At 36.4% G+C, this 26597-nt stretch overlaps 1 protein-coding gene and 1 long non-coding RNA gene across 2 annotated transcripts in view; one reads left to right on the top strand and one right to left on the bottom strand.

Moving 5' to 3' along the window:
- LOC136849324 (uncharacterized) overlaps positions 1-26597 on the bottom strand; it is a 216026-nt gene that overhangs the window by 148099 nt on the left and 41330 nt on the right. The gene's annotated exons all lie outside the window — the stretch shown is intronic.
- Positions 1-26597, top strand: part of LOC136849322 (WAS/WASL-interacting protein family member 1-like) — a 512887-nt gene that overhangs the window by 476747 nt on the left and 9543 nt on the right. The window contains exon 3 of the mRNA XM_067122684.1: positions 14118-14255. The gene's annotated coding sequence lies outside the window, so the exon portion shown is untranslated. The remainder of the gene's footprint in view (positions 1-14117; positions 14256-26597) is intronic.

Here is a 26597-nt window from a genome sequence, read left to right as displayed (position 1 = left end):
TATTATTCAGGAGAAAGTATAGTTTTAATCCGAACATAACTAAGAAAATAAAACTAAAACACAAAAAAAGGCATATACATTACGAAACGTCTACACGTGTGTAAGCTTTCAGTTCATTTCTGTTGCAATAAAGGCAAATAGAACTTCTAGCTGTATTCACAGAAATCTCTTACGGCTAATACAGATATCTAGTGTAAGTTTTTTTCCGAAGTATTTGAAGCTATTTCATCAACCCTTCCAAGCGATTGCATCAAATCCTCTTGCATTTTTTAGTTTTCAGTGAAAACCGTTTCATAACCACTTTCACCTTTATTAAGCAATATTGCGCTCCCATTAAACTTTCGTAATTCTCTGTCACCTTCCCCTTAGAGAAAAGGAGCCTTTCTCCTCTGTTACCTTTCCCTTAGAGAAAGGGAGGCTTTCTCCTATGTTACCTTTCCCTTAGAGAAAGGGAGGCTTTCTCCTGTGGTTCCATCGTCACAGTTCCTTCAGTTATACTTCAGATCACAATCATGCATATACTAGTGATTTACTTTTGTCTCATGTACAACAATCACTGCTAGATCTATATATATATATATATATATATATATATATATATATATATATATATATATATATATATATATATATATATATATATATAAACATGCCTAGACATAAAACAATTTTTGCAGCAAAAATCTCCCAGCTCCTCTCTCCTCTCTCTCTCTCTCTCTCTCTCTCTCTCTCTCTCTCTCTCTCTCTCTCTCTCTCTCCCCAAGTGTGGATAGGAACCACCAACAGCAGTGAGTACTTTAGCATGAATTAATTATTCATTATCTACACAAAGCAGTCGTGTTTGGTTTTAAAACAAAACAAACAAGGCCGCTCTCTGATTAGGAAAAAAATCCCGCAATAACTTTTTTTATGCAAATCCCCTTTTGAGATTAGAGAACATCAAATATTTAGCCAGCTTATCCCATTATTAATCATTTCGTATATATCTTTTTTTTATGTCGTTATAACAATAATAATAATTAATTCACGGGAATCTTTTATTATGAGAGGTATCTCAATGCATATGTAATTAGGAGTTCGGACCTGACGGATAATGTCTGTACGAATATAACGTTGTCTATACGGATATAATGTCTGTACGGACAACGTCTGTACAGATAATGTCGTCTGTACGGATAATGCCTGTACAGATATAATGTCTGTACAGATAATGTCTGTACGGATAATGTCTGTATGGGATATAAAGTCGGTACGGATAATGTCTGTACGGATATAACGTCTGTACGGATAATGTCTGCACGGCTAATGTCGGTGCGGATATAATGTCGGTACGGATAACGTCTGTACGGACTTAACGTCTGTACAGATAATGTCTGTACGGATATTACATCTGTACGGATAATGTCGGTACGGATATGACGTCTGTACGGATAATGTCTATATTTACAAGGTGTGCACTCAGTGGGGGTCCTGGGACTCTACTTCTGCTCCCTTCCCCCTCTCCCCAACCCGATTTCCAAATCCCCCTTCCTCCCCAACCCAAATTCCAAATCCCCCTCCCACACACCCCAACCCAAATTCCAAATGCCCCTCCCTCCCCAACCCAAATTTCAAATGCCCCTCCTCTCCCACCCCAACCCAAATTCCAAATCCCCTCCCTCCTTCCCCCACCCCAACCCAAGTTCCAAATCCCTTCCCTCCCTCCCCCCACCCCAACCTGAATTCCAAATCCCCTCCCTCCCTTCCCCACCCCAACCTCCAATTCCCCCTCCCTCCCTCCCCACCCCAACCCAAATTCCAAATCCCCTCCCTCCCTCCCCAACCCAAATTCCAAATCCCCCTCCTCCTCCCCCACCCCAACCCAAATCTCCCTCCCCCCCTCCCCAACCTGAATTCCAATTTCCCATCCACCACCCAAACTCCAATTTTCCCTCCACCACCCAAACTTTCCCCCTTCCCCACCCCAACTCAAACTCCCTCCTCCACCAAACTCCAACCACCTCCCCAACCCCTACCCTTATCCAAATTCCAACCACCTCTCTCATCCCAACTCCAACCCTCTCCCCATCCCCCACCCTCATCCAAACTCCAACCACCCGCTCCCCCAACCACCTACCCACCACCCACCCCGCCCTGCAAAGGTTTGATTGCCAAGCGAATACAGCGAATCATAATAATAAGTCAGTTTCCAGTCTCATATTTCGAATATTAATCTCTTTATCGCGCCCGAGGGACAGGCCGCCGCTGAAAGTTGATTAATGTCGCTGTGTGTTATCAGCCGCCATTGGAAACAGTCACTCACTCGGCGCACTTGCTACGTAAAACATCATAACAATAATAATAATAATAATGCCTTTGGGATGATGTCTCTGCTGCTTGCTGGCTGCTGCCTTTTGTATGAGCATCATGCACCACAGGGATGTTGTTTTATTTGTGCTTGTGAATGAATCTGAAAGCGTGTGTTTTATCTTTTAAGCACAGAATGAAAACAAACTATGTATCTGAAAAGGCGAACGTTTTAATATTTTAAACCCAAATTGAAAACAAACATTGTATCTGAAAGCGTGTGTGTTTTTGTCTTTTAAACCCAAATTGAGAACAAGCTGTGTATCTGAAAAGGCGAACGTTTTTACCTTTAAACCCACATTGAGAACAAACTATGTATCTACAAGCATGTACGCTTTTATCTTTTCAATCCCAAAATAAGAACAAACTATTAACTCCAGTGAAGTTAATCCATAACTTATTTAAAAAATTAAATCTTTAAAGCCGTGCCTGATTAAAGAATTTTTTTAACAGGAATGAATAATGCTTTCGAGATAGTATCTCCTTTATGGGATGCTGTCTAGAACTCAATGAATATCACTGTGTACATAATAACACCAAGTCGTCAACAGAGCAAATATAAAAGGATTATGAAAAGAACTTCCATATATGTTCAATTAAGATGTGGCGAGTCTGACGTAACTGCCCAGTTACGATGGAAATACAAAACGAGTTTGAAATAAAACTGACAATTCCTTAATGAAACCGAATAAACTAAAATAATATTGGACCTCCAATGCTGAGGAGTACGAGAGGGTTAACATATAGAAGATGGTCAAGTTATCCATCTGGTATTTACACAGAGAAACCAATGACCACCTGAGATAGAAATGCAAAAGAAGGTAAAAAGTACTGACAATTTTTTTTAATGAAATCGAATAAACTAAAAGAATAGTGAACCTCCAATGCTGAGGAGTACAGGAGAGAGAACATATAGAAGATGGTCAAGTTATCCATCTGGTATTTACATGGTGAAACCAATAACCAGATATGGTGGAATTAAAAAATGGTAAAAAGGTACTTATAATTCTTTAATGAAACCGAATAAACTGAAAGAATAGTGGATCTCCAATCCTGAGTATTACGAATGAAATAACATGTAGGTCCTAAAGGAGATGGTCAATTTATCCATCAGGTATCTACATGGCGAAATCGATGACCAGTTAAGATGGAATGAAACGACGAATTTAAAACATTACTGACAATTCTTTGATGAAATCCAATAAAGTAAAGGAATATTGGACCTAAAATGCTGTAGATTACGGGCGAGATAACATACAGGAGATGGTCTACGATACACATCAGGTATCTTGCATGGCGAAACCAATGACCATCTAGGATGGAATTAAAAGACGAATTTAAAACATTACTGACAATCCTTTTATGAAATAGAATAAACTCAAAGGCTTGTGGACCTAAAGTGCTGTAGATTACGAGCGAGATAATATACAGGAGATGGTCAAGTTACTTACTAACTCATCAGGTAAAACCACTACCGGAGAATCGCACGTCCAGCTTTATGGTTGCTGAGGGAGGAGGTCCTCCTCCCTGAAGGAGGAGGAAGGAAGCCCGGGGTACGAAGGGCCATAATATCAGGCTGTGCACTTATGAATCGTGTCCACGTACATGCAGTTGTATTTATGCTGGCATTAGAGATGGAAGCATGTCTCAATTCGTGGAAGGCTCGCTGCGGTACACTTTTTTTTTTTTGCTTCTTTTTGCGTTCTAGGAGCGACTGATGTTTTACTCACAAATGCGAACACACACACACACACACACAAACACACAACAACTAAATAAAATGAGAGTATCAAATGAACTGAATGGAATCTAAAAACCTATGCCCAAAGACCAATCGCTGGGACCTGTGAGGTCATTCTGCGCTGAAAGGGAAATTGAGAGTATAACGTTTGAAAGGTGTAACAGGAGGAAAACCTCAAAGCAGTTGCACTATGAAACAATTGTTAGGAGAGGGTTGAGGAAAGTAAGATGGAAGAAAGAGAAAATGAGCGGAGGTACAGTATTATTATTATTATTATTATTATTATTATTATTATTATTATTATTATTATTATTATTATTACACAGAAGATGAACCCTGTTGATATGGTACAAGCCCAAAGGGGTCATTAACTTGAAATTCAAGCTTCCAAAGAATATGGCGTTCATTCGAAATTAGTAACAGAAGGTAAAGGGAAATACAGAAAGAGAAGATCACTTATTAGAAAAACAGTAAAAGGGATGAAAGGGGTCGCAGCTAGGGGCCGTAGGGACGCCGCAAAGAACCTTAAAATCAAAATACCAACAGTGCACCGGTTTGAGGCGCACTGACGGCCCTACCCACCTACATACAAGCACCAAATGAAGAAATAACGCAAATGTAAACCTCATTTATATACTTTTGATCATCGTAATTAGGTTTCCCGAAGTCAAATCCAGCCGTTACATCATTACGTCAATCATTTCATCCTGGATTTTAACAGACACGTCTGAGCGAGCGCGAGGATGAAACCGAATTATCTCGGCTCATCAAGAGTCGTGCAAATGCTGTTGTCGTAGATTCGTCAGTCAGCCGGAATTTTCTCATTTCACGAGTTAATGAACCGGTGAGTAGCCAGCCGACTTTGAAAGCGAGGAAGTGCAAGCAGAAGGTAATTAAGCTTGATAAACGCAAAGGCCAAAAAAGAAAAAATAATAAAAAAAAAATAGAAAAAGAACTGATAAAGACATTTCTCCGTGCAGTCGTATGTGAAAACTAATGTGTGTTTTACATTCGTAGCAGTCTGGTACAAATTCGTGGGTATGAGGAAATGAATAAGGATGCGAGGAACGAGAGAGAGAGAGAGAGAGAGAGAGAGAGAGAGAGAGAGAGAGAAATTTCTCTGTGCAGTCATAAGTGAAAAGTAATGTGTGTTTTATATTTGTACCAGTCAGGTACAAAATCGTGGGTATGAGGAAATAACTAAATATGCAAGAAAGACCAGATGAGAGAGAGAGAGAGAGAGAGAGAGAGAGAGAGAGAGAGAGAGAGAGAGAGAGAGAGAGAGAGAGAGAGAGAAATAAGACATATTGGTGCGTACCTGGTCAGGCAATTTTATTACATTCACTATAATAACATGGAGTAAATGTGCCTCGCTGTCGAACCTCTGAAAAGTTCAAACAATGATGCAATTCATTACTACCCTAATGCAATTCTCCTTGTATTTATGATTTACTTACATTTTTTCTATTTATTCATTAATTTGTTAATTTATTTTTTCTTTTCGAATATCTGATCCCTTCTTTCTGTATACCCTTTATCCTCCTCTTACTTCTTTCAAATGAACTCCACATTCTTCGGAAGCTTGAATTTCAAGTCAATGGCCCCTGAGGTGGGCTTGTTCTATATCAATAGGTTCATGTTCTGAATAATAATAATAATAATAATAATAATAATAATAATAATAATAATAATAATAATAATAATAATAATATTATAATGAACTTTTAATCATATATGAGAATAAAGACAGGAATTTAAAAGACTATCAACTGTAAAAGGGATGGGCCTTTGGGAAAAAAAATGCTTCACTTTTTATACACCATAATGTAAAAAAAACTGCAACACATTTCCAACTCCCGATTTTTTTTTTTTTTTCTTCTTTTTTTTTGAAAATGGCCCGGAACCCTCAAAGTCATTTTTCGGAACTGCCGGGAAAGATCTGAAGGAATCTGCAAAATGGGCAGGAGAGATTACAAGCAATCTTTCAAAATAACCTGGACAAAATGACTGTGGCCAAGGTTCGTCATTCAAAAAAAAAAAAAATGACAAATAAGGATCAAGAGTAATCAACGAGAGTGTGAGGATGGATTAGAAGGAAATTTTTCAAAAAAAAAAAAAAAAAATAAAATAAAAAGAAAACATCAATATAGTAAGTGGCGACAAAAAAAATTATTATAGGTATTTCTGCAAAACTCTGCAAGATTATAAGATATTTTTTAAGATCAAAAGTAATTTATGAGATTGAGAGGATAAATTCTAAGCAATTCTTTTCCAAAAAAAAAGACTAAAACAGAAAAAAGATTATTATTATTATTATTATTATTATTATTATTATTATTATTATTATTATTATTATTATTATTATTATTATTATTCAGAAGATGAACACTATTCATTTGGAACAAGCCCACCACAAGGGGCCACTGACTTGAAATTCAAGCTTCCAAAGAATATTATGGTGATCACTCAAAAGAAGTAACAGAAGGTAAAGGGAAATACAGAAAGACGAGATCAGTTATTAGAAAAACAGATAAATAAATAAATAAAAATATAAGTAAAATATTAATGTAGAAAATGGCAACAAAACAAAAAGAGATCATTACGAGCATTTCTGCAAAATGCTGCGAGATTACAAGACTTTTTTTTTTTAAAGATATTTTTCCTCTTCTTTTTTTCCCAAGAAATGACCAAGAGATTGGAAGTAATTTTGCGAAACGGCTGCCTGGGTTCTAAGTAATTTACGGAATGACTTTTGTTCAGGCCAGGTATCAGTGTCGCGTGGCCGGAACGAGTTGCTTGCTTTCTGCAGGGAATGAAGTGCTCCTGCCTTTATAGAAGGAAAAGACAAAATAAAAAAAAAAAAGAAATGAAATAAAATTGTTTCACCTAAAATACGTTTTTTTTTTTTTAGCAATTACGGACTGAAGAAATATCTAATAATTAATTGAATAACTTATACACACATACATATATGTGCGTGTATATATATATATTCCTCAGTCCGTAATTGCTCAAAAAAAAAAAACGTACTTTAGGTGAAACAATTTTCTTTCTTTTTTTTTGTATGTATGTGTATAAAAAAGAGAAATATATTTTTACTTATTTTTCTCTGGTGGGCCACTTTCAAAATCAAAGGGGCCACTTTTTGGCATAGTATATATATATATATATATATATATATATATATATATATATATATATATATATATATATATATATATAAAAGTGGCCCCTGGCCCTTTGATTTTGAAAGTGGCCAACTAGAGAAAAATAAGTAAAAGAAAAGTATATTTCTCTTTTTTATACACATACATACATACACACAGGTGGCCCGCATGACTTTTTGTTTTTTCAAGAGTGGCCCTCAAGACTAGAATCGGCTGTTCAAGTACAAAGTTGCAGTGTCTGTCCTTTATCTTTTTTTTGGGGGGGGGGAACCAAAATTAATGAAATAAAAGCATCGTAAAATGCAAAAAGCGATGTTAGAATAACGGCAAATACTTAAAAAAATAAAGCAAAATAAAAAATAAAAAACTGTAATAAAAGAACTGAATGATAAAGACGGTTCCTTTAAAAAATGGGAAAGTTCGCTTCCAGGAAAGTCAGAGAGACGAGAAAACGGCGGTCTGAGAAGCAGTAGAACTAGTAGTAGCAGAAGTAGCTGCAGAAGCAGTTGCAGCAGTAGCATTAGAAGAAGAGTAGAAACAATAGCAGCAGTAGCAGCAATAGAAGTAGTAGCAGAAGTAGCAGCAGAAGCAACAGTAAAATCAGAAGAAGCAGTAGTAGCAGAAGCAGCAGTAGGAGTAGGAGAAGCAGTAGTAGCAGAAGAAGCAGTATAAGCAGTAGTAGTAGCAGCAGTAGCAGCAATACTGTAGAACAGTAGTAGAAACAGCAGTAGCATTAGAAGAAGCAGTAACAGCAGTAGCATTAGGAGAAAAGTAGAGGCAATAGCAGCAATAGAAGTAGTAGCAAAGTAGCGGTAGAAGAAGCAGCAGTAGCATTAGAAAAAGCAGTAGTAGCAGAAGGAGCAGTAGCAGTAAAAGAAGCATTAGCAGCAGTAGTAATAGAAGCAGTAGAGGAAGCAGTGGAAAAAGTAAAAGCAGTAGAAGCAGCAGCAGTAGAAGAAGCTGTAGCAGTAACAACAGTAGCAGTAGAAGAAGCAGTAGCAGCACTAGCAGTAAAAGAAGCAGCAGAAGCAGTAGCAAGAGAAGACGTACAAGAAGCAGCAGTAACAGTAGAAAAAGGAATAGCAGTAGAAAGAGTAGCAGTAGCAGTACTAGCAGCAGTAAATAGCAGTAGCATCGGCAAGTAGCAGTAGCCGTACTAGTGGCAGTAGTAGCAATAGCATCAGTAGCAAGAACAAGGGCGTCGGAGCGACAGAGGCCCTCGGAAGAAATACTGCATTATAACTGTACCGTATCTCAGGGCAGTTGTCACATCCCGCCTCCGCTCCTGGAATCCCTGGCGGGTGATTTCCAGCGATTATTTTCCAGGGGCGGGTCGAGACTCCTACGGTGAAATAACACCTACCAACCAAGAGAGAGAGAGAGAGAGAGAGAGAGAGAGAGAGAGAGAGAGAGAGAGAGAGAGAGAAGAAACACCTTCTAACCAACACACAAATACACAGGCTTTCCCCAATAGCATATCCTTCACTCGTCTCCTTCGTAAAAGATAAGGAGGAGGAGGAGGGGAGAGAGAGAGAGAGAGAGAGAGAGAGAGAGAGAGAGAGAGAGAGAGAGAGAGAGAATAACACCTAACCAACACACAAATACACAGGCTTTCCCCAATAGCATATCCTTCACTCGTCTCCTTCGTAAAAGATAATTAAGAGAGAGAGAGAGAGAGAGAGAGAGAGAGAGAGAGAGAGAGAGAGAAAGGTGATAATTAAAACAGAAATTGGAGCACTTGCTGAATGAACAGCGCCGCGAGTTTACCGATTTTTCGCCCTATCTATCTCCTCCGCTTTCTTCTTCTTCTTCTTTTCAATTACAGAGAGTGCTAGGAAGTGACGGAGGCTTGGGAGGAAGAGAGAGAGAGGGAGGGAGAGGGGTCTCTCACCTTCTTTCTCTCCCAACAAACAAATCCCCCACCCCCCACCCCCAACCACACTATATTCGACCCTCCAGCATTTAGCAGCCGAGGAAAGGCAAGAATGGTCGAGCCGTTGCCGCTTTTAACTTAGAAAAAGACAATTCTTGGAAAGGGGGCGACGACTTGCTAAGACTGACACATTGAAAGGCTACAAAGATATCTCTCTCTCTCTCTCTCTCTCTCTCTCTCTCTCTCTCTCTCTCTCTCCTGGAAATCTGCTCTTTTTCAAAGACACTTTGAACTTTCCTTTCTACAAAAAGGTTGCTGTATTCTTGTTCTTTCCTATGAAAATGAGTCTCTCTCTCTCTCTCTCTCTCTCTCTCTCTCTCTCTCTCTCTCTCTCTCTCTCTCTCTCTCATGAGCAGTTTACTTTGAACTGGCAAAAAAAGGGGATTTGAATGTGACTTGTTAAATATATTTTTATACTGAAAAAGTTAGGAGGAATATATTATCCACAATTGATTTTCATAATTAGATTTATTTTTTATTAATTCATTAATATTAAATTCTGTTCTATGGTTGTAGTGAATTCCCAGTAGAGAGAGAGAGAGAGAGAGAGAGAGAGAGAGAGAGAGAGAGAGAGAGAGAGAGAGAGAGAGAGAGAGAGAGAGGCTATGAAGTTTCCCCCATAACAAAAATTATATCCCGGAATTTAAGTGAATTAATACCAATCTCGATGTCCCCTAACAACTATTAGTGTAATCCAGCTAATTAGTAGACAAACAAACTAAATTAACATAAAAAAATAATACATCTCCCTGCCGGAGGAAACTAGGTCACACCAACACCCAAATGTATTGAAAAATGAAGGCAATTTTCATTTAATTCAAGACAAAAAATATAAAAAAGGGAATATTATGGATCGACTTCCGGAAAACAATTTTCCTTGAAATTAGTCTCATCTTGCGTGTAAAATACCAAGAAGACGAATTACAGCACCTCCTACCCCATTCCCCCCTCCCCCGCCTCGTGACCCAGGGCAGTGCAGAGACCCCTCCTCCTCCCTTTACCCCTTCCAACATTCCTACCTCTCCCCAACCCCTCCCCCTCTCTCTCTCTCTCTCTCTCTCTCTCTCTCTCTCTCTCTCTCTCTCTCTCTCCAAAATTACCATGTTCCTTAAATACCTCATCAAGTTTGAAAAAAACACTCTCTACCTTGTAATTACCGATGACGTCATAAAGACCAAAGGTTTCGTTAGTCGAGTATATCTAATTAGGAGGATAATTTACCTCCCTGAGAAACAAAAGCACGAAAATTCTCTCTCTCTCTCTCTCTCTCTCTCTCTCTCTCTCCGTTTTACTACATGCAAACACACGCTGGATAATACCAAGTCCTTTAGAAAAAGACAAATATATATTTAGTTAACTGCAGAAAAGCTCGTAAATGCACGAACTCTCTCTCTCTCTCTCTCTCTCTCTCTCTCTCTCTCTCTCTCTCTCTCTCTCTCTCTCTCTCTCTCTCTCTCTCTCTCCGTTTTACCACAAGCAAACACACGCCGGATAATTGCAAGTCCTTTAGAAAGAGACAAATATATCTTTAGTTACCTGTAGAAAAATTCGTGAGATGCACGAAAAATCTCTCTCTCTCTCTCTCTCTCTCTCTCTCTCTCTCTCTCTCTCTCTAACACACACACACACACACACACACACACACACGCACACATAAAAAGATGACACTAAGTCCAATAATCAATTAACCTTGGCATACATAGATATATTATCAGTTGACTACAGAAAGATTGAATAAGGAATTACAAAACCCACAAAAGTTACCTTCTGACGTTATTTAGTAAATAACAAGAGTAACGAACCTACAATCACTTGTCATCATAAATAACCTAGATAGATTCCATATTTTCAACTTTTAAATTTATCATCTTCACATAAAAAAACAATAAAAAAATGAATATCAAAATAAGATAAAAAAATGTCAAAATAAATAATGTCAACTTAATTAATATCAAAATAATGTCAAAATTATTAATGTCAAAATAATTACTGCCAAAATAACGAATATCAAAATAATTACTGTCAACATACTGTCAAAATAATCAATATCAAAATAATTATTGTCAAAATAATCAACATAAAAATAATTATTGTCAAGATAATCAAAGCCAAATTAATCAACATCAAAATAATTGCTGTAAAAATAATCAATATCAAAATATCAAAACAATAACTGCCAAAATAATCAATATCAAAATACTTACTGTCAAAAAAATCAATATCACAATAATTACTGCCAACATAATTACTGTCAAAATAATCATTATCAAAATAATTACTGTCGAAATAATCAACATCAAAATAATTAATGTCTAAATAATGTCAATATAATCAACATCAAAATAATTAATGTCAAAATAACCAATGCCAAAATAATCATCAAATTAATCATTGTCAAAATAATTAATGCCAAAATAAACATCAAAATAATCACTGTAAAAATTAAAAATAAACAATATTAAAATAATATCCAAACAATAACTGTCAAAACAATTAATACCAAAACAATCAGTGTCAAAATAATGAAAGCCAGCCATCATTCTGAGCCTCATGGGCGAATCTCGCCTCGTACAAGATATATATAAAATTAATCTCCCGCAATCTATCTACCTGGATTACTCTCAAGCACGAGAAAAAAAACTAATTAGTAGCAACGATGCTCCATATATTACCAGTGACGTATACCACTTACCCGGGCTTGTTATGTACCTGCCCAATTAAGCTTCTTTGCCCCAAATAGAAATTAGGTCATCCATCCCAGCATCCACGTTGGGACCGGGTCCCGTGGTGACTTGGGTGAGAAGTCTTATGGAATTTTAGTTTTGGGGAATAATAATAATAATAATAATAATAATAATAATAATAATAATAATAATAATAATAATAATAATAATAATAAACTATTTCAGCATAAGTTACGTACATTAAAAATTAGGCACAGATAAGTAAAAGGAATATATATATATATATATATATATATATAAAGGAATATATATATATATAAATATAATAAACTTTACTTCAGCATAAGTTATATACGTTAAAAATTAAGGGTACAGATAAGTAAAAAGTAATATATATACAGTATATATGTATATATACACACATATGTATACATATATATAATACTTAAAAAAAGAAACTAAAAACTGAGAAATGAAAAATTTTTTTAAAAAATTAAAAAAATATAACGTTATTCTAATTTCATAAATCATTACAGATACTTACAGTTCAGCTATTTTAGCTCCTTGTGGAGAAACTGGGTATTATAACCTGGCTACAAAAGTTCCTTGTATTAATTGGGCACCGTGGTCTTTCTTTTAAAGCTCGTTAGAGTAAAAAAGCAACAAGATTTTCATTAAATCATATTAAAATATAAATCAATATTTGAACACTTTTTAAATGACTTAATTTGCATATTTCTAGACGAATGTAGAGCAGTGTTAAAAATAGCAATAAAACGTATTCTAAGTGAGTGCAACCCTCTCGAAAAATATAAATAAAATCTAGTTAAATGTCATGACTAAAGTCATTCTGCTTTGTGGACAATGAATGCAAAATCATAACAAACACAGACAAAAAGGAACACAAGTGCTTTGATAAATATATGACCTCAATCGTATGAATTTAAGGCCTTTGGAACAAATTAGCCTCTTTCAGCACAAATGAGAATCACTTTAAAGTGGACGAAGTAACAGAATACCTATTATATTTTGTCAAAATTCGGCCGAGAGGATTGAGAAAATGATAAATGATTAAAACACGTAAAAATGCGCCGAAGAACTTCGGCGCGATCGAGTTTTCTGTACAGCCGCTACAGCATATAATCAAGGCCACCGAAAATAGATCTATCTTTCAGTGAAAATGATAAATGATTAAAACAAGTAAAAAATGCGCCGAAGTTTCTTCGGCGCAATCGAGTTTTCTGTACAGCAGCTACAGCGTATAATCAGGGCCACCGAAAATAGATTTATCTTTCGGTGGTTTCGGTATAATGCTGTATGAGCAGCGGCACATTAAACTTTAACCACGACCCGATGATGGCCTATCCTATGCGTTTGCCAGAAGCACGATTATGGCTAACTTTAACCTTAAATAAAATAAAAGCTACTGAGGCTAGAGGGCTGCAATTTGGTATGCTTGATGACCGGAGGGTGGATGATCCACATACCAATTTGCAACCCTCTAGCCTCAGTAGTTTTTAAGATCTGGGGGGGGGGACAGAAAAAAGTGCGGACAGAAAAAGTGCGGACGCACAGACAAAGCCAGCACAATAGTTTTCTTTTACAGAACACTAAGACCTACAATGAAAAAATGAAAAGTGACTCGAGTGATTAGAATTACATTTTTTTTTGTTTTACTTTTTTTATGATCTTTACGCATTCATCTATTGCTTATTTTTCTCCGTTATGTTTCATCCTATTACCTGTTTGTCATAATATTTTCCAATGTAAGAAGATGTCAAACGCATTTTAATTAAGTTTGTAATCTGTATGTTGGAAGTTGATTAACTGTTGAAAAGCTGAAACAACGATGGTAATAAGTGAAGACGCTTACGGAAACATACGTGTTCCTTATAATAATAATAATAATAATAATAATAATAATAATAATAATAATAATAATAATAATCGTGAAGATATTATTTGTTTCATCGTCATCAAATTTAACAACATCCACTGAGAATATTGATAAACCAATTATTCTTTACGAATATGAATTTGTAATACGAAAAAACAAAACTTTTCTTATATAAACTCCCAAATATTTTCAAAGCACCTATGAATTACAAAACTAAACCGAACATTTCCTTAATAACCTTTTAACTCAAAGTAAATCTTTGTGTTACTTTTATCTAATGCCAAAACCAACTTTGCGTTTCTCTAACAAAAATGACTAACTCTTATACCTCTCTCTCTTTCTCCAACAGCCGCGCAGTGTTGGGGAACCAAGACGTTGTTGGGTCAGGCCCTTGGTGGCGAGTCTTCGAACACGACTTCTGGGGGTCGCCTCTTGCCCGTAAGGCCTCTCACGGGTCATGGAGACCTGTGACTACGTTGTCCTTCAGGTGAGTGAAACTTCTCAGTTCCAGAGGTCCTTTATTCCTCACATCTTTGGACTCCCTACTGAGGATGTCGTGCAATTGGAACTTAAACAGTTCAAGCGAAGATGCAATGCATTCCTACCCTAAACTATATTCTCCTTGCATTTTCATACATGTTTATCTATTTGTTATATATTAATTCATTTTTTCTTTCTTAACAAGTGAGATATCTTCTTTCTGTATTTTCTTTTACCTCCTGTTGCTTCTTCCTAATGAACACCACAATCTTAGGAAGCTTGAATTTCAAGTCAATGGCCCCTGTGTGCTTGTTCCATAGGAGTAGGGTTCATCTTCTGAATAATAATAATAATAATAATAATAATAATAATAATAATAATAATAATAATAATAATAATAATAATAATAATAAGGTAATTCATTTTACATTATTTTAAATCAAAGGAATACAAAGCTTTTGCTCTCTATGTATTTATACACATTAAGTTAACATTACCGTTCAATATCAAATTCAAGCGTAAGTTAATCCTGAGATTATAAACCTGAAAGGGGTTATAACAGATAAGTGCTTCTGTGCATGTATACTCTGCGCATGTCTAAGAAAAATTCATCGTATTCACACGTACACCCAATCGTGCATACGTACGTAGGAGTTCCTGATTAATATTTACCTTGAAACATAAATTTACTAAACCTTCAAAATAAACCGAATTGACGGACGTAGAATGTTATTACAGTACAACCAATCAAAAAAAGCAGTGAAAAGCACAAGTGACCAAAATTCATGTATTCATATGTATATACGATCGTGCATATGGCCAATAAAAATTTGCATTTAAAAACACAAGTCTCGAATAATAATACAGGTCTCTCTTTCTCTCTCTCTCTCTCCCCTTTCCAAAAGGCATTCTGTATCTCGCGCTTTCCCTATCTCTCTCCCCTTTCCAAAACTCATTCTCTCTCTCTCTCTCTCTCTCTCTCTCTCTCTCTCTCTCTCTCTCTCTCTCTCTCTCTCTCTCTTTCCAAACCCCTCTCATTCATAAAACCTTATTTTTCCTCAACCATCTCCTACCTTCTCTAATTCTCTTCAAGCTGCCGCAGTATCTAGCAATATGATTTGCCTGTAATCTGCAACCATCTTGATTCGTCTCCCTATCAATTCTCCTCGCTTTATAAGCCATACGTCATTCATTCATAAGCTTCCAATCCCATTCATAGTGTACGTTCATTGCCGTAATAACACTTGCGTAAGGGATTATAATGTCAACGAAGTCATTCATCTTTTTATGAATTTTACTGTCTTAGTAATGTTACACACTCAGTATGTTGTAGGCAATGGCTTTGGTTTTTATGACAGAATAAAATTTTTTTTCATTTTACAATGAAAGGGACAACTTTTTACATTTACAATGAAAGGGACAAAATTTTGTAATTTACAATGAAAGGGATAGATATTTCTGATTTTACAATGAAAACGACAAAAAGTCGTTTAAATTTTACAATGAAAGGATAATCATTTTATATTTTACAATGAAAGGGACAAAAATTTTTCATTTTACCATAAATGAGATGAGCAATTTTTTATTACAACAAAATCGACAACCATTATTTATTTTACAAAATGACAGAGACTAATAAAAGAAGTTGAAGACAGCAATTAAAAATATATATTTCATTAATTTGCAATTTCACTTGATACGTATCTTTATTGAGCTTTCCTACAATTATTCAGTGACCTCACTGCATAGCCTCAGAACTTCAAAACTGAGGGCTTCTCTACGAGCTCTACGAGCAAGAGACCGTGCTGCCCTAAAATGGAAGACTGTGGTATCTGCAAAATTATCGAAATTGAGATATGCCACCTATTGGGGTCGTGAAACACTAATACACAAGTTACTGCAGTCAGTTTCAGAATGATTCTTTAGTGCTTTATTTAGGGGGTCCCATTTGCAGTATCTGCAAAATCAGTAGTGAGTCAAGGGAAAACTGCACTAGCTACCATGTTTCTCAGTTTTGTATTTTTGCAGATACTGCAGTCTTCCACGAGTATTTAGGGGGTCCCATTTGCAGTTATCTGCAAAATCAGTACTAAGGCAAGGTAGTATCTACCATTTGTCTTGGTTTTGTATTTCTGCAGATACTGCAGTCTTCCACTAGTATTTAGGGGGTCCCATTTGCAGTATCTGCAAAATCAGTAGTAAGGCAAGGGAGTATCTACCATATGTCTCAGTTTTTGTATTTTTGCAGATACTGCAGTCTTCCACGAGTATTTAGGGGGTCCCATTTGCAGTATCTGTAAAATCAGTAGTAAGGCAAGGGAAAAATGCAGTATCTACCATTTGTCTCAGTTTTGTATTTTTTGCAGATACTGTAGTCTTCCATTTTAGGGCAGCGTGCTGGCATAGCGCCAGCCTAACCAAAAACAGCAAGAACATTACAACAACTATGAAAGAGAGGGGAAAAAACAAAATAAAAAAAAACAAAATGAAAAAACGCAAATAAGAATAGATCGGACTGAACCTTTTCAAATAAGAATAGATCGGATTTCGATAACGCAAATAAGAATAGATCGGACTGAACCTTCGGCATAAAATAAGAATAGATCGGACTGAACCTTCATAACGCATAACGGCATAACGCAAATAAGAATAGATCGGACTGAACTTCTTCTACATAACGCAGAAAATAAGAATAGATCGGACTGAACCTTCTACATAACGCAAATAAGAATAGATCGGACTGAACCTTCTACATAACGCAAATAAGAATAGATCGGACTGAACCTTCTACATAACGCAAATAAGAATAGATCGGACTGAACCTTCTACATAACGCAAATAAGAATAGATCGGACTGAACCTTCTACACAACTGTCAGAATTTATTACTAGAAAAGATCTATAAAGACTGTGCATAAATAAGAGATAATAAACCGTTTATTGATTTGGAAAGAACGAAGAAAAAGATTGTATACAAAAAAGTACCTTCGCTGGAACTATAAATCGTCAGTCCCATCCCGTTTCTAAAAAAACTTAACAACCCACCCCTACCCCTAAAACAACCCCCTGCCCCTAAAAAAAAGAGGAGGGAAGGGTAGCGACAGAATATCCAAATTCAAATGTTAATCGGTAATAGAAAAAAGTGCCTTCGCTCAAACTGTAGGTCGTCAACCTCATCCCGCTTCTAAAATAACCTAACTTAGCAACCCTCCCTCATCCCCAAACACCCCCTACCCCTAAAAAAAAGGAGGGGGCTGGATGGTGGGAGGGAGATATAAAGATTATCAAAAGATTGAAAAAAAGTAACTTTTCTCTAACTACAAGTCGTCAATCCCATTCCGTTTCTATAAAAAGTTAACCCACCCACCCCTACCCCAAAGCATCCTCCCCTACCCTTAAAAAAAGGGGAGGAGGGGGAGGGGAGAGTAAGAGACACAATAACCGAATTCAAATGTTATCGGTAATCGAAGAGAGCGGCAACGAAAGCGACATACAAGCCCGCTGCTCCGCCATCGACAATCTGTCGTTAAACGCCGCCTGATACGACATACCTCGAGATTCAGCATTTTAAAAGTCTCTCGCGGGTGACATCATTCCAGGACGGTGTCTCACAGCGGCTCGCGTGCTTGCGCACTGCATAGCGAGCAGCCAGCTCGTCGATGTTGTCACGGCGTGTCGCTAGGAGTAAAGTGATTGTGATAATGATGTTCTTATTTTAAAGTCTACAGATTTTCTGTCGTTCTTTTCATTCTATCTCGATGTAATATATATATATATATATATATATATATATATATATATATATATATATATATATATATATATATATATATATATATATATATATATATATATATATATATATATATATATATATATATATATACACACATAAATATATATGTATATATATTTATTAACCATAAATATATGTGTACAATCAATCCTCTCAACTTCTCAATTTCTTCACACTTTGGAAACGCCTGTCACTGCTCAGCCTACACCCAAACGAAGAAAGAAATGAGGGTATTCTGATGCCCTTCTTCATATGGATCTACGCTTACTGTAGTAGTGATTAGCTTTTCCAAAATGTGAAAGGATCTGGAAGGTAAGAGTGCATTGTGGTTAATAAAAGCTGTATAAGTATTTGGTAAAAAGAGAAATAGAGAAATAGATTCGAATATATATATATATATATATATATATATATATATATATATATATATATATATATATATATTGTATATATATATATATATATATATATTATATATATATATATATGAAATTCTAAGCACAAGGACCGAATAAACAAAAAAAAAAAAAACAGTTCAAAAAATAATACGACGATAAATCCTGCTTATTGTCGAGTCACGCTCTGTAATTTTCTTAAGTCACAGCGGAAAACTCTTTCATTACCTTGCTAATTCTAATGACAGAGCAAAACTTGCATGCTGATCACGATAATGCCCTAAATAAACATAACTGTATATAATACTCTCAAAAGACTGGTCTTCTGAGGCTATTATTGCTGTTGCTACCAAAATTGCCATAATTGACCCATTTCTTGCAGACTTTTCATTACCTCGATATATATATACAGTATATGTATGTGTGTGTATATATACATATATATATATATATATATATATATATATATATATATATATATATATATATATATATTATATATATATGTATATATACATATATATATATATACTATACATATATGTATATATATATACATACATACATACATACATATATATATATATATATATATATATATATATATATATATATATATATATGTATATATATATATATGTATATATATATATATATATATATATATATATATATATATATATATATATATATATATATATCTTTTACTAAGACAACCACAAAACAATACTTCAGTGTCATATCAGCTGGAATTACCGAGTCATTAACGTGATGAACTGCATAATGACTGATTTTAGGTGCAACACATTATAGGGAGCCAGGGCTTACCAAAATTCTCTGGGAGTGTATGAATTACAAAGGTATGTTACGTTTTGTGTAATACACTTTTTTCAAGGCAAGTTAATTGTTTCCCAAAAAAACCTCTTTTCGGAAAATTAAATTTTTTATAGAGTATACACGGTACAGTCGGAGTGTTAGGATCCTTAATGTTAAGCAGTATTACTTTAATCAGTAGTGGTATTAAAAAGCGTATAATTGCGTACATTGAATTGATTAAATATAGAATTTAGGCCAAAGGCCAAGCACTGGGACCTATGAGGTCATTCAGCGCTGAAGTGGAAATTGACAGTAAACGGTCTGAAAGGTGTAACAGGAGGAAAACCTCAAAGCAGTTGCACTATGAATCAATTGTTAGGAAAGGGTGGAAAGAAAGATGGAAGAAAGAGAATATGACAGGAGGTGCAGTAAAAGAAACGAACGGGTTTGCAGCTAAGGGCCAAAGACATGCTGCAAAGAACCTTAAGTAATGCCTACAGTACATCACTATGTATATCCTCTTTATCAGCAGCTACAACATATATATATATATTAACAATAATAGCTACAACTTGAAATAAACTTATAATTTCTATCCTTGGGAAAAGAATTAGCCATTGCAATCATTCTTAATTTCATTTATGAAAACGACGATTGTGAGATAACCTTGGCATTCCTGTAAAATGCGGTATAATCTTTCCTACGTATGAATATACTATGAAAACTATTGTGCAAGCTTTGTCTGTCCGTCAGCACTTTATTCTGCCCGCAATTTTTTCTGTCCGCCCTCAGATCTTAAAAACTAGTGAAGCTAGAGGGCTGAAAATTGGTATGTCGATCATCCACCCTCCAATCATCAAACTTACCAAATTTAAGCCATTGAGCCTGAGTAGTTTTTATTTTATTTAAGGTTAAAATTAGCCATAATCGTGCTTCTGGCAACGATATAGGAAAAGTCACCACCGGTTCGTGGTTAAAGTTTCGTGGGGCGCGGCTCATACAGTATTTTACTGAGACCAGGGAAAGATGGATCTGTTTTCAGTTGCCTTGATTATATGCTGTAGCGGCTGTACAGAAAACTCGCCTGCTCCGAAGAAACTTCGGTGCATTTTTCACTTGTTTCCTTCCGCTACCAAACCCATAGCTACTTTGCTCCATTTTCTCAAAGTTACTTGGTAAAGATGAATATTTTCAATAATTCGTATGAAAATCTCCTTTACTACATCAGCGTAATACTGCCCAAAAATGGAAGACTGCAGTATCTGCAAAAATACAAAACTGAGAAAAATGGTAGATACTGCAGTTTTCGCACTCCTTACTACTAATTTTGCAGATACTGCAAATGGGACCCCGAAAATAAAGCATTGAAGAATCGTTCTGAAATTGGAGTAACATGTGTGTTAGTGGTTCACGAGCCAAATAGGTGGCGTATCTCCATTTCGAAAATTTTGCAGACAGTGCAGTTTTCCATTTTAGGGCAGAATACACTGCTACCGTAGGTAGACGAAGCATTAGGGACACTATAAAGTGTTTGCGAGTATTATGCGTTTTTACAATTACACCACAGTGTTTGAGGATTCCTAACGTTTAGGCGGGCTCAGTCCCATATTTCCAAAAAGGGATTATTTATAATTTACATTTCTCTTATAGGTTATCAAATGAACGACATCTGGAAGGCATTTTCGAATTTGCAAGCTTTCCTCTGTGTCATAACAGTGAAGTTCTGATGTGCACTGAACTGGACCTAACTCAGAGAGAGAGAGAGAGAGAGAGAGAGAGAGAGAGAGAGAGAGAGAGAGAGAGAGAGAGAGAGAGAGAGTTTATACCAGTTATTAACTTTAGACAAAGTAAGAGAGAGAGAGAGAGTTTATACCAGTTATCAACTTTAGACAAAGTAAAAGAGAGAGAGAGAGAGAGAGAGAGAGAGAGAGAGAGAGAGAGAGAGAGAGAGAGAGATTATAGCAGTCACTAACTTTAAACAAAGAAAAATATCTTTAAAACATTCCACCACGATAATACCTGAGAATGGCTTCAAGTCACGCCCAGAAGCTTAAAAACAAAAGCGTTCACTTGAGGTTACCTGTTTACCCAGGTGGACACATAAAGCACACCCATTAAACTGAAGTCTTGCTTTTCTACCAATCCATTCACCCCTACCAAGAGATATTCCCATTCTATCCCAAGACCTTCCCACTTCGCAGGAATTCTAGTATTTCTCCACAGCTTCTTGGAAACCATCCATTCTTCCTGAAATCACTTCTAGATCCGCAAGCTCTACGTCTAACAATGCGTGACCATTGTGCATTCAGTTTCGGCTTTCAGTCATTCGCAAAAAATCTCTTCTCCCTTCGGGCTCGACCTTTGTAACCTAATCAGCTCCACTTTGATGTCTGCCGCCTTTCTTCCACCCTGCAGGCACCATTTCAAACGGTTCCAGCCTATCTTTGTAAATGTCCGAGTTTCTGACTTTCAGTTTCAGTCTTACGTCATTCTCTTGTTCGTTTAACTGGCAGAATGTCATAACTAAAACCAAGATTTGTTATTATCCAATAATTTAAACATACAGCTAAGTTTACTCTTCATGCTGAAACATCCTATTGAAATTGATCTCTCATTCTCAGTCGTTCATTTTCAGAGTAAAACTTTGAGAATTCATGCTTGCATCGGTCTTCATATTACGGAATCTCGTTCGGTTTTTATCCAGGGGAATGCATGCATTAGTCAATTCATTCCCTGCTCTGTAAAGGATATCCTAAAATTAGAGGTGTAAAATATTCACATTCATCGATGATTCTTCATTCGTAGTTTTCGGGAATATCCTCGGATAAATCTTCCTTCAGTCTAAAAAGAGTTCTCTTTGACCACACACTTGTTATCTAATCACGTCTAAAATGTCATTCTTCCATGGCCGGTGGTGGCTTGTCCTATATCGCTGCCAGATGCACGATTATGTCTAACTTTAACCTTAAATGAAATAAAAAACTACTGAGGCTAGAGGGATGCAATTTGGTATGTATCATGATTGGAGGGTGGATGATCAACGTACCAATTTTCAGCCATCTAGCCTCAGTAGTTTTTATTAATATCTGAAGGCGGACAGAAAAAGTGCGGACGGACAGACAAAGCCGGCACAATAGTTTTCTTTTACGAAAAACTAAAAAAGATGGTTTTCCAAAACGCAAAATAATAACACCAGTAAGTCTTTCTAAGCCTCAAACAGACAGGCTAAATATTAACGTAAACAAACTGTCACAGGGCCTTGCTGAGAGGAACAGGAGCGCTAAGCAATAATGGCTCTAGAAAACAAAACAAAAAAAAAGAGAGGCCCTTTCAGTAAAGGCTGGAAATCCATTGCGCTGAAGAGATCCAATTTAGGGTTTCCACTATGGCTAAAGCGCCATTTAGACGCGGATAAAAGGAACATCGGAATGCGTAAGATGAAGTGTCATTGGATCTCTCTCTCTCTCTCTCTCTCTCTCTCTCAGTCTGCTCTTTCTCTCTCATTCCTCCTTTCTCTCTCTCTCTCTCTCTCTCTCTCTCTCTCTCTCTCTCTCTCTCTCTCTCTCTCTCTCTCTCTCTCTCTCTCTGTGTTTCAGGCTTCTCTCTCTCTCTCTCTCTCTCTCTCTCTCTCTCTCTCTCTCTCTCTCTCTCTCATCCTTTAGCCCTTTCCAGCGGGCACACTGGAAGCAGCCCTGGAGGCTGGAAATGAAAGTGCGTGTAATGGATTACGTTACGCTTGTGAAGGTCACAGGCGCCGATGGCTTTCAAAGGGAAAGATCCGTCTCAAAGAGAGATCACAGATAACAACTGCATTAAAGGATCAAAAAACGAAGAAGAAGAAGAAGAAGAAGAAGAAGAAGAAGAAGGTTATTATGAGTTCATCTACATAAAGGGATCAGTTGTGCTTTTCCCAGGAGTTGGGACGAGGTAGAAATTATGCAAGCTTTTTTGGGAGTTCTGGAAATGAAGACTAGGTTAAGCCAGTTCTTGGGGATATCTTAATGATCTGACATTGTATGCTTGCATATATATATATATATATATATATATATATATATATATATATATATATATATATATATATATATATATATATATATATATATATATATATATATATATATATATATATATATATATATATATATATATATATATATATATATATATATATGTTATTAAGACTTCTTAACTGATGCAGATTCTGCAGAAGAAAACAAAATACAGGTCACTAATCCATACACACTTTCCAACTGCTTGATCGTAGATGAACCGTGTGTGTAGAACTTCCACAACAGAGGGCACTCAGGAAAGTAATTATGAAAATAAAAAAGAAAGGTCTGAAACGCAAATAAAAAACTATACAACGAATATGGACAACAAACAAACAAGAAATAAAAAATTGAAATTAAAACTTCAAATGCATCAAGATATTACCTCATTCTCGCCAGGAAGATCCATGAATGACATCTCTGAGAGAGGAGGAATCAATCATGAGAGAGAGAGAGAGAGAGAGAGAGAGAGAGAGAGAGAGAGAGAGACCTCCTCTCCTCCTCCTCCTCCTCCTTCATCTCCTCCTACTGCTTCTCTCAACAACATTTTTCAAAACTCTCTCATTAATTAGATCCGTTCGTTAATCAGTAGTCGCCCTGAGACACTTGATTACCTCTCAATGCACATTATTAAACTGTCGACGCTCCATTATTCACAAACATTTTCTCCCCCTCCTCCTCCTCCTCCTCCTCCTCCTCCTCTTCTCTCTCCCAGGCTGAGTTCATGACTCCTCGAGGAGAGAGAAAGAGTCTCGTTCGGAAGAAAAGACTCTCTCTCTCTCTCTCTCTCTCTCTCTCTCTCTCTCTCTCTCTCTCTCTCTCTCTCTCTTTTAGAACGCTTCATTTAAAAAACTCCTCTCTCTCTCTATTTTAGAAAGCTTCATTTAAAAAAACTCCCCTGTCTCTCTCTCATTTTTCAGAACGTTCATTAAAAAATTCTTTCTCTCTCTCTCTCTCTCTCTCTCTCTCTCTCTCTCTCGTGAACTGACCAACCGAGGTAAAAGAGAAGAAGAAGAAGAAGAAGAAGAAGAAGAAGAAGAAGAGAGAGAGAGAGAGAGAGAGAGAGAGAGAGAGAGAGAGAGAGAGAGAGAGAGATGAGGAAGGAATATGAAAAGGGAGGAACATGGGTCAAGAAAAGTGTCGCATGGTTTGTACAAGCAGAAAATACAATGAAAAAAAATTGACCAAGAAAAAACAAATAATAATTGAATTCTCATTTCAGTCTTCCATTTCTTCCACAATTCTTTCACGACAGCCTTAATGAGAATAGATACGTCCACGATTAAACATTTACATATTTCTTCGTACGTTTCTCATTTATCTGTTGAATCCAACGCTCTTTCCTCGAATACTATGCTATAACAACAATTACGAATTTTTCCCTTAACTACTGTACCTGGCGTTCAAATTTGCCCATTCCTACCAACTGCCCTTATCATATTCATGGCGAGTTTCAGTTAACCCAGAATTCAAAATACGGATGAAGAGACTAAAATATTTAGCTAGAATACTGATAATATTCTAGTATAATATTGAAAATATTGAGATAGAATACTGAAATATTTAGCTAGAATGCTGAAAATAGTTACCTAGAATACTGTGAATATTAAGCTAGAATACTCATAATATTCTAGCATAATACTGAAAATATTGAGCTAAAATACTGAAATATTTAGCTAGAATACTGATAATATTCCAGCATAAAACTGAAAATATTGAGCCAGAATACTGATAATATTCCAGCATAATACTGAAAATATTGAGCTAGAATACTGAAATATTTAGCTACAGTACTGAAATATTTACCTAGAATATTGAAAATATTCTGGCATAATACTGAAAATATTGAGCTAGAATACTATTGATAATATTGTAGCATAATACTGAAAATACTAAGCTAGAATACTGAAATATTTAGCTAGAATATTGAAAATATGTAGCTAGAATATTGTGAATATTTAGCTACAGTATTGAAAATATTTACCTAAAATATTGATAACACATTCATTGTTATTACCATAACTTTGTTTCTTGCGGCATTATAACACCTGTTTCAATGCACGTTGAATTTACCTGCATGTTGCACCTCAGTTCAGAATGCTGAGAGAGAGAGAGAGAGAGAGAGAGAGAGAGAGAGAGAGAGAGAGAGAGAGAGAGAGAACACTCACGCAATGTATCTGTACCCGCTTTACCACTAAGTTTCTGTGGTTCTGGAAAGGGGGAGTGGGGTAGGGGGAGGGGGAGGGGGTAGAAGGGAGGGAGGTGCCAACCTCGTGCCATTAAACTTGCAGCATCTTGGAATGGCTGGCCAAGTAATTCCAAGTTTGCATTCCAGAAATTCCAGTTCGACTACCACAAATGAGTTTCTTCAGAGTTTAGCAGCTGAGGCCATCTCTCCTCTCCCCCCTTCCCTCTTCCCCTCTCCTCCTCCTCACTCTCTTACCCATCCCTTCCCCAACCTACATCATTATTCCTCCTTCTCTCTCTCTCTCTCTCTCTCTCTCTCTCTCTCTCTCTCTCCCACCTTCCAAATTGTTTTCACCTCACTCGTCCCCAGCCTTCCAAGCAGAACTTCTCTTCATCTCCCTTTCTTTCTTCCTTTCTTCTCCATTTTCCTCCTCCTTCTTGATCTTCCTTCTTTTTTTATATTACATACCCCGAGGTGTAAGCCAGCATCAAAAAGCCCGAAAAACTCTCTGTCCTTTCTTCCGTAGCGCTAACACCTCCAGAAGCCATAATCATCAAGTTGGATTCGAAGTAGCTTAGAAGACTGACTGCGTAAGATCTTTGTTGCATCTCTCCGCAAAGATGTACAACGCAGGCAACAAATATATCCGGCATCTCTCGACCAAAAAATGTTCCCGCTCTAAAGTCTTACTTAGGCACCGCACAAAAAAGTTTTTCACTTCCTTCACTCACGCAGAGAAAACTGCTCTCACTTGGCGAGGAACTTTCCTCACTTACCACCCAATATTCCGAGTTTTTTTTTTTTTTTTTGTTTATAATACCACCGAGCGTTTCTTTCGCTGCGTGATGCATTTTACTGTATAAAAAAATATATTGCGATGCCATGCAATTTTCTTCTTGAGAATGCGACACAATGCGATACCTTAGAATGTAAAATGATATTTTGTCTTTAGCTGAAGGCTTATTCGTATTTCATGATAAAGCTTATGAATGTATGCACTAAGAAACTAGGCTATTACTTGTCACATAAAATAATGAACCTTTTTTATATGGCTTTTTTCTTGCATCATATTGCACAAGTTAAGTAACTAATATGTAACATCA

The sequence above is a fragment of the Macrobrachium rosenbergii genome, chromosome 20, assembly GCF_040412425.1.
Source record: "Macrobrachium rosenbergii isolate ZJJX-2024 chromosome 20, ASM4041242v1, whole genome shotgun sequence".
Classification (NCBI taxonomy): domain Eukaryota; kingdom Metazoa; phylum Arthropoda; class Malacostraca; order Decapoda; family Palaemonidae; genus Macrobrachium; species Macrobrachium rosenbergii.
Note: the sequence above shows the minus strand (reverse complement) of the source record. Positions and strands in the feature narration are given on the sequence as shown.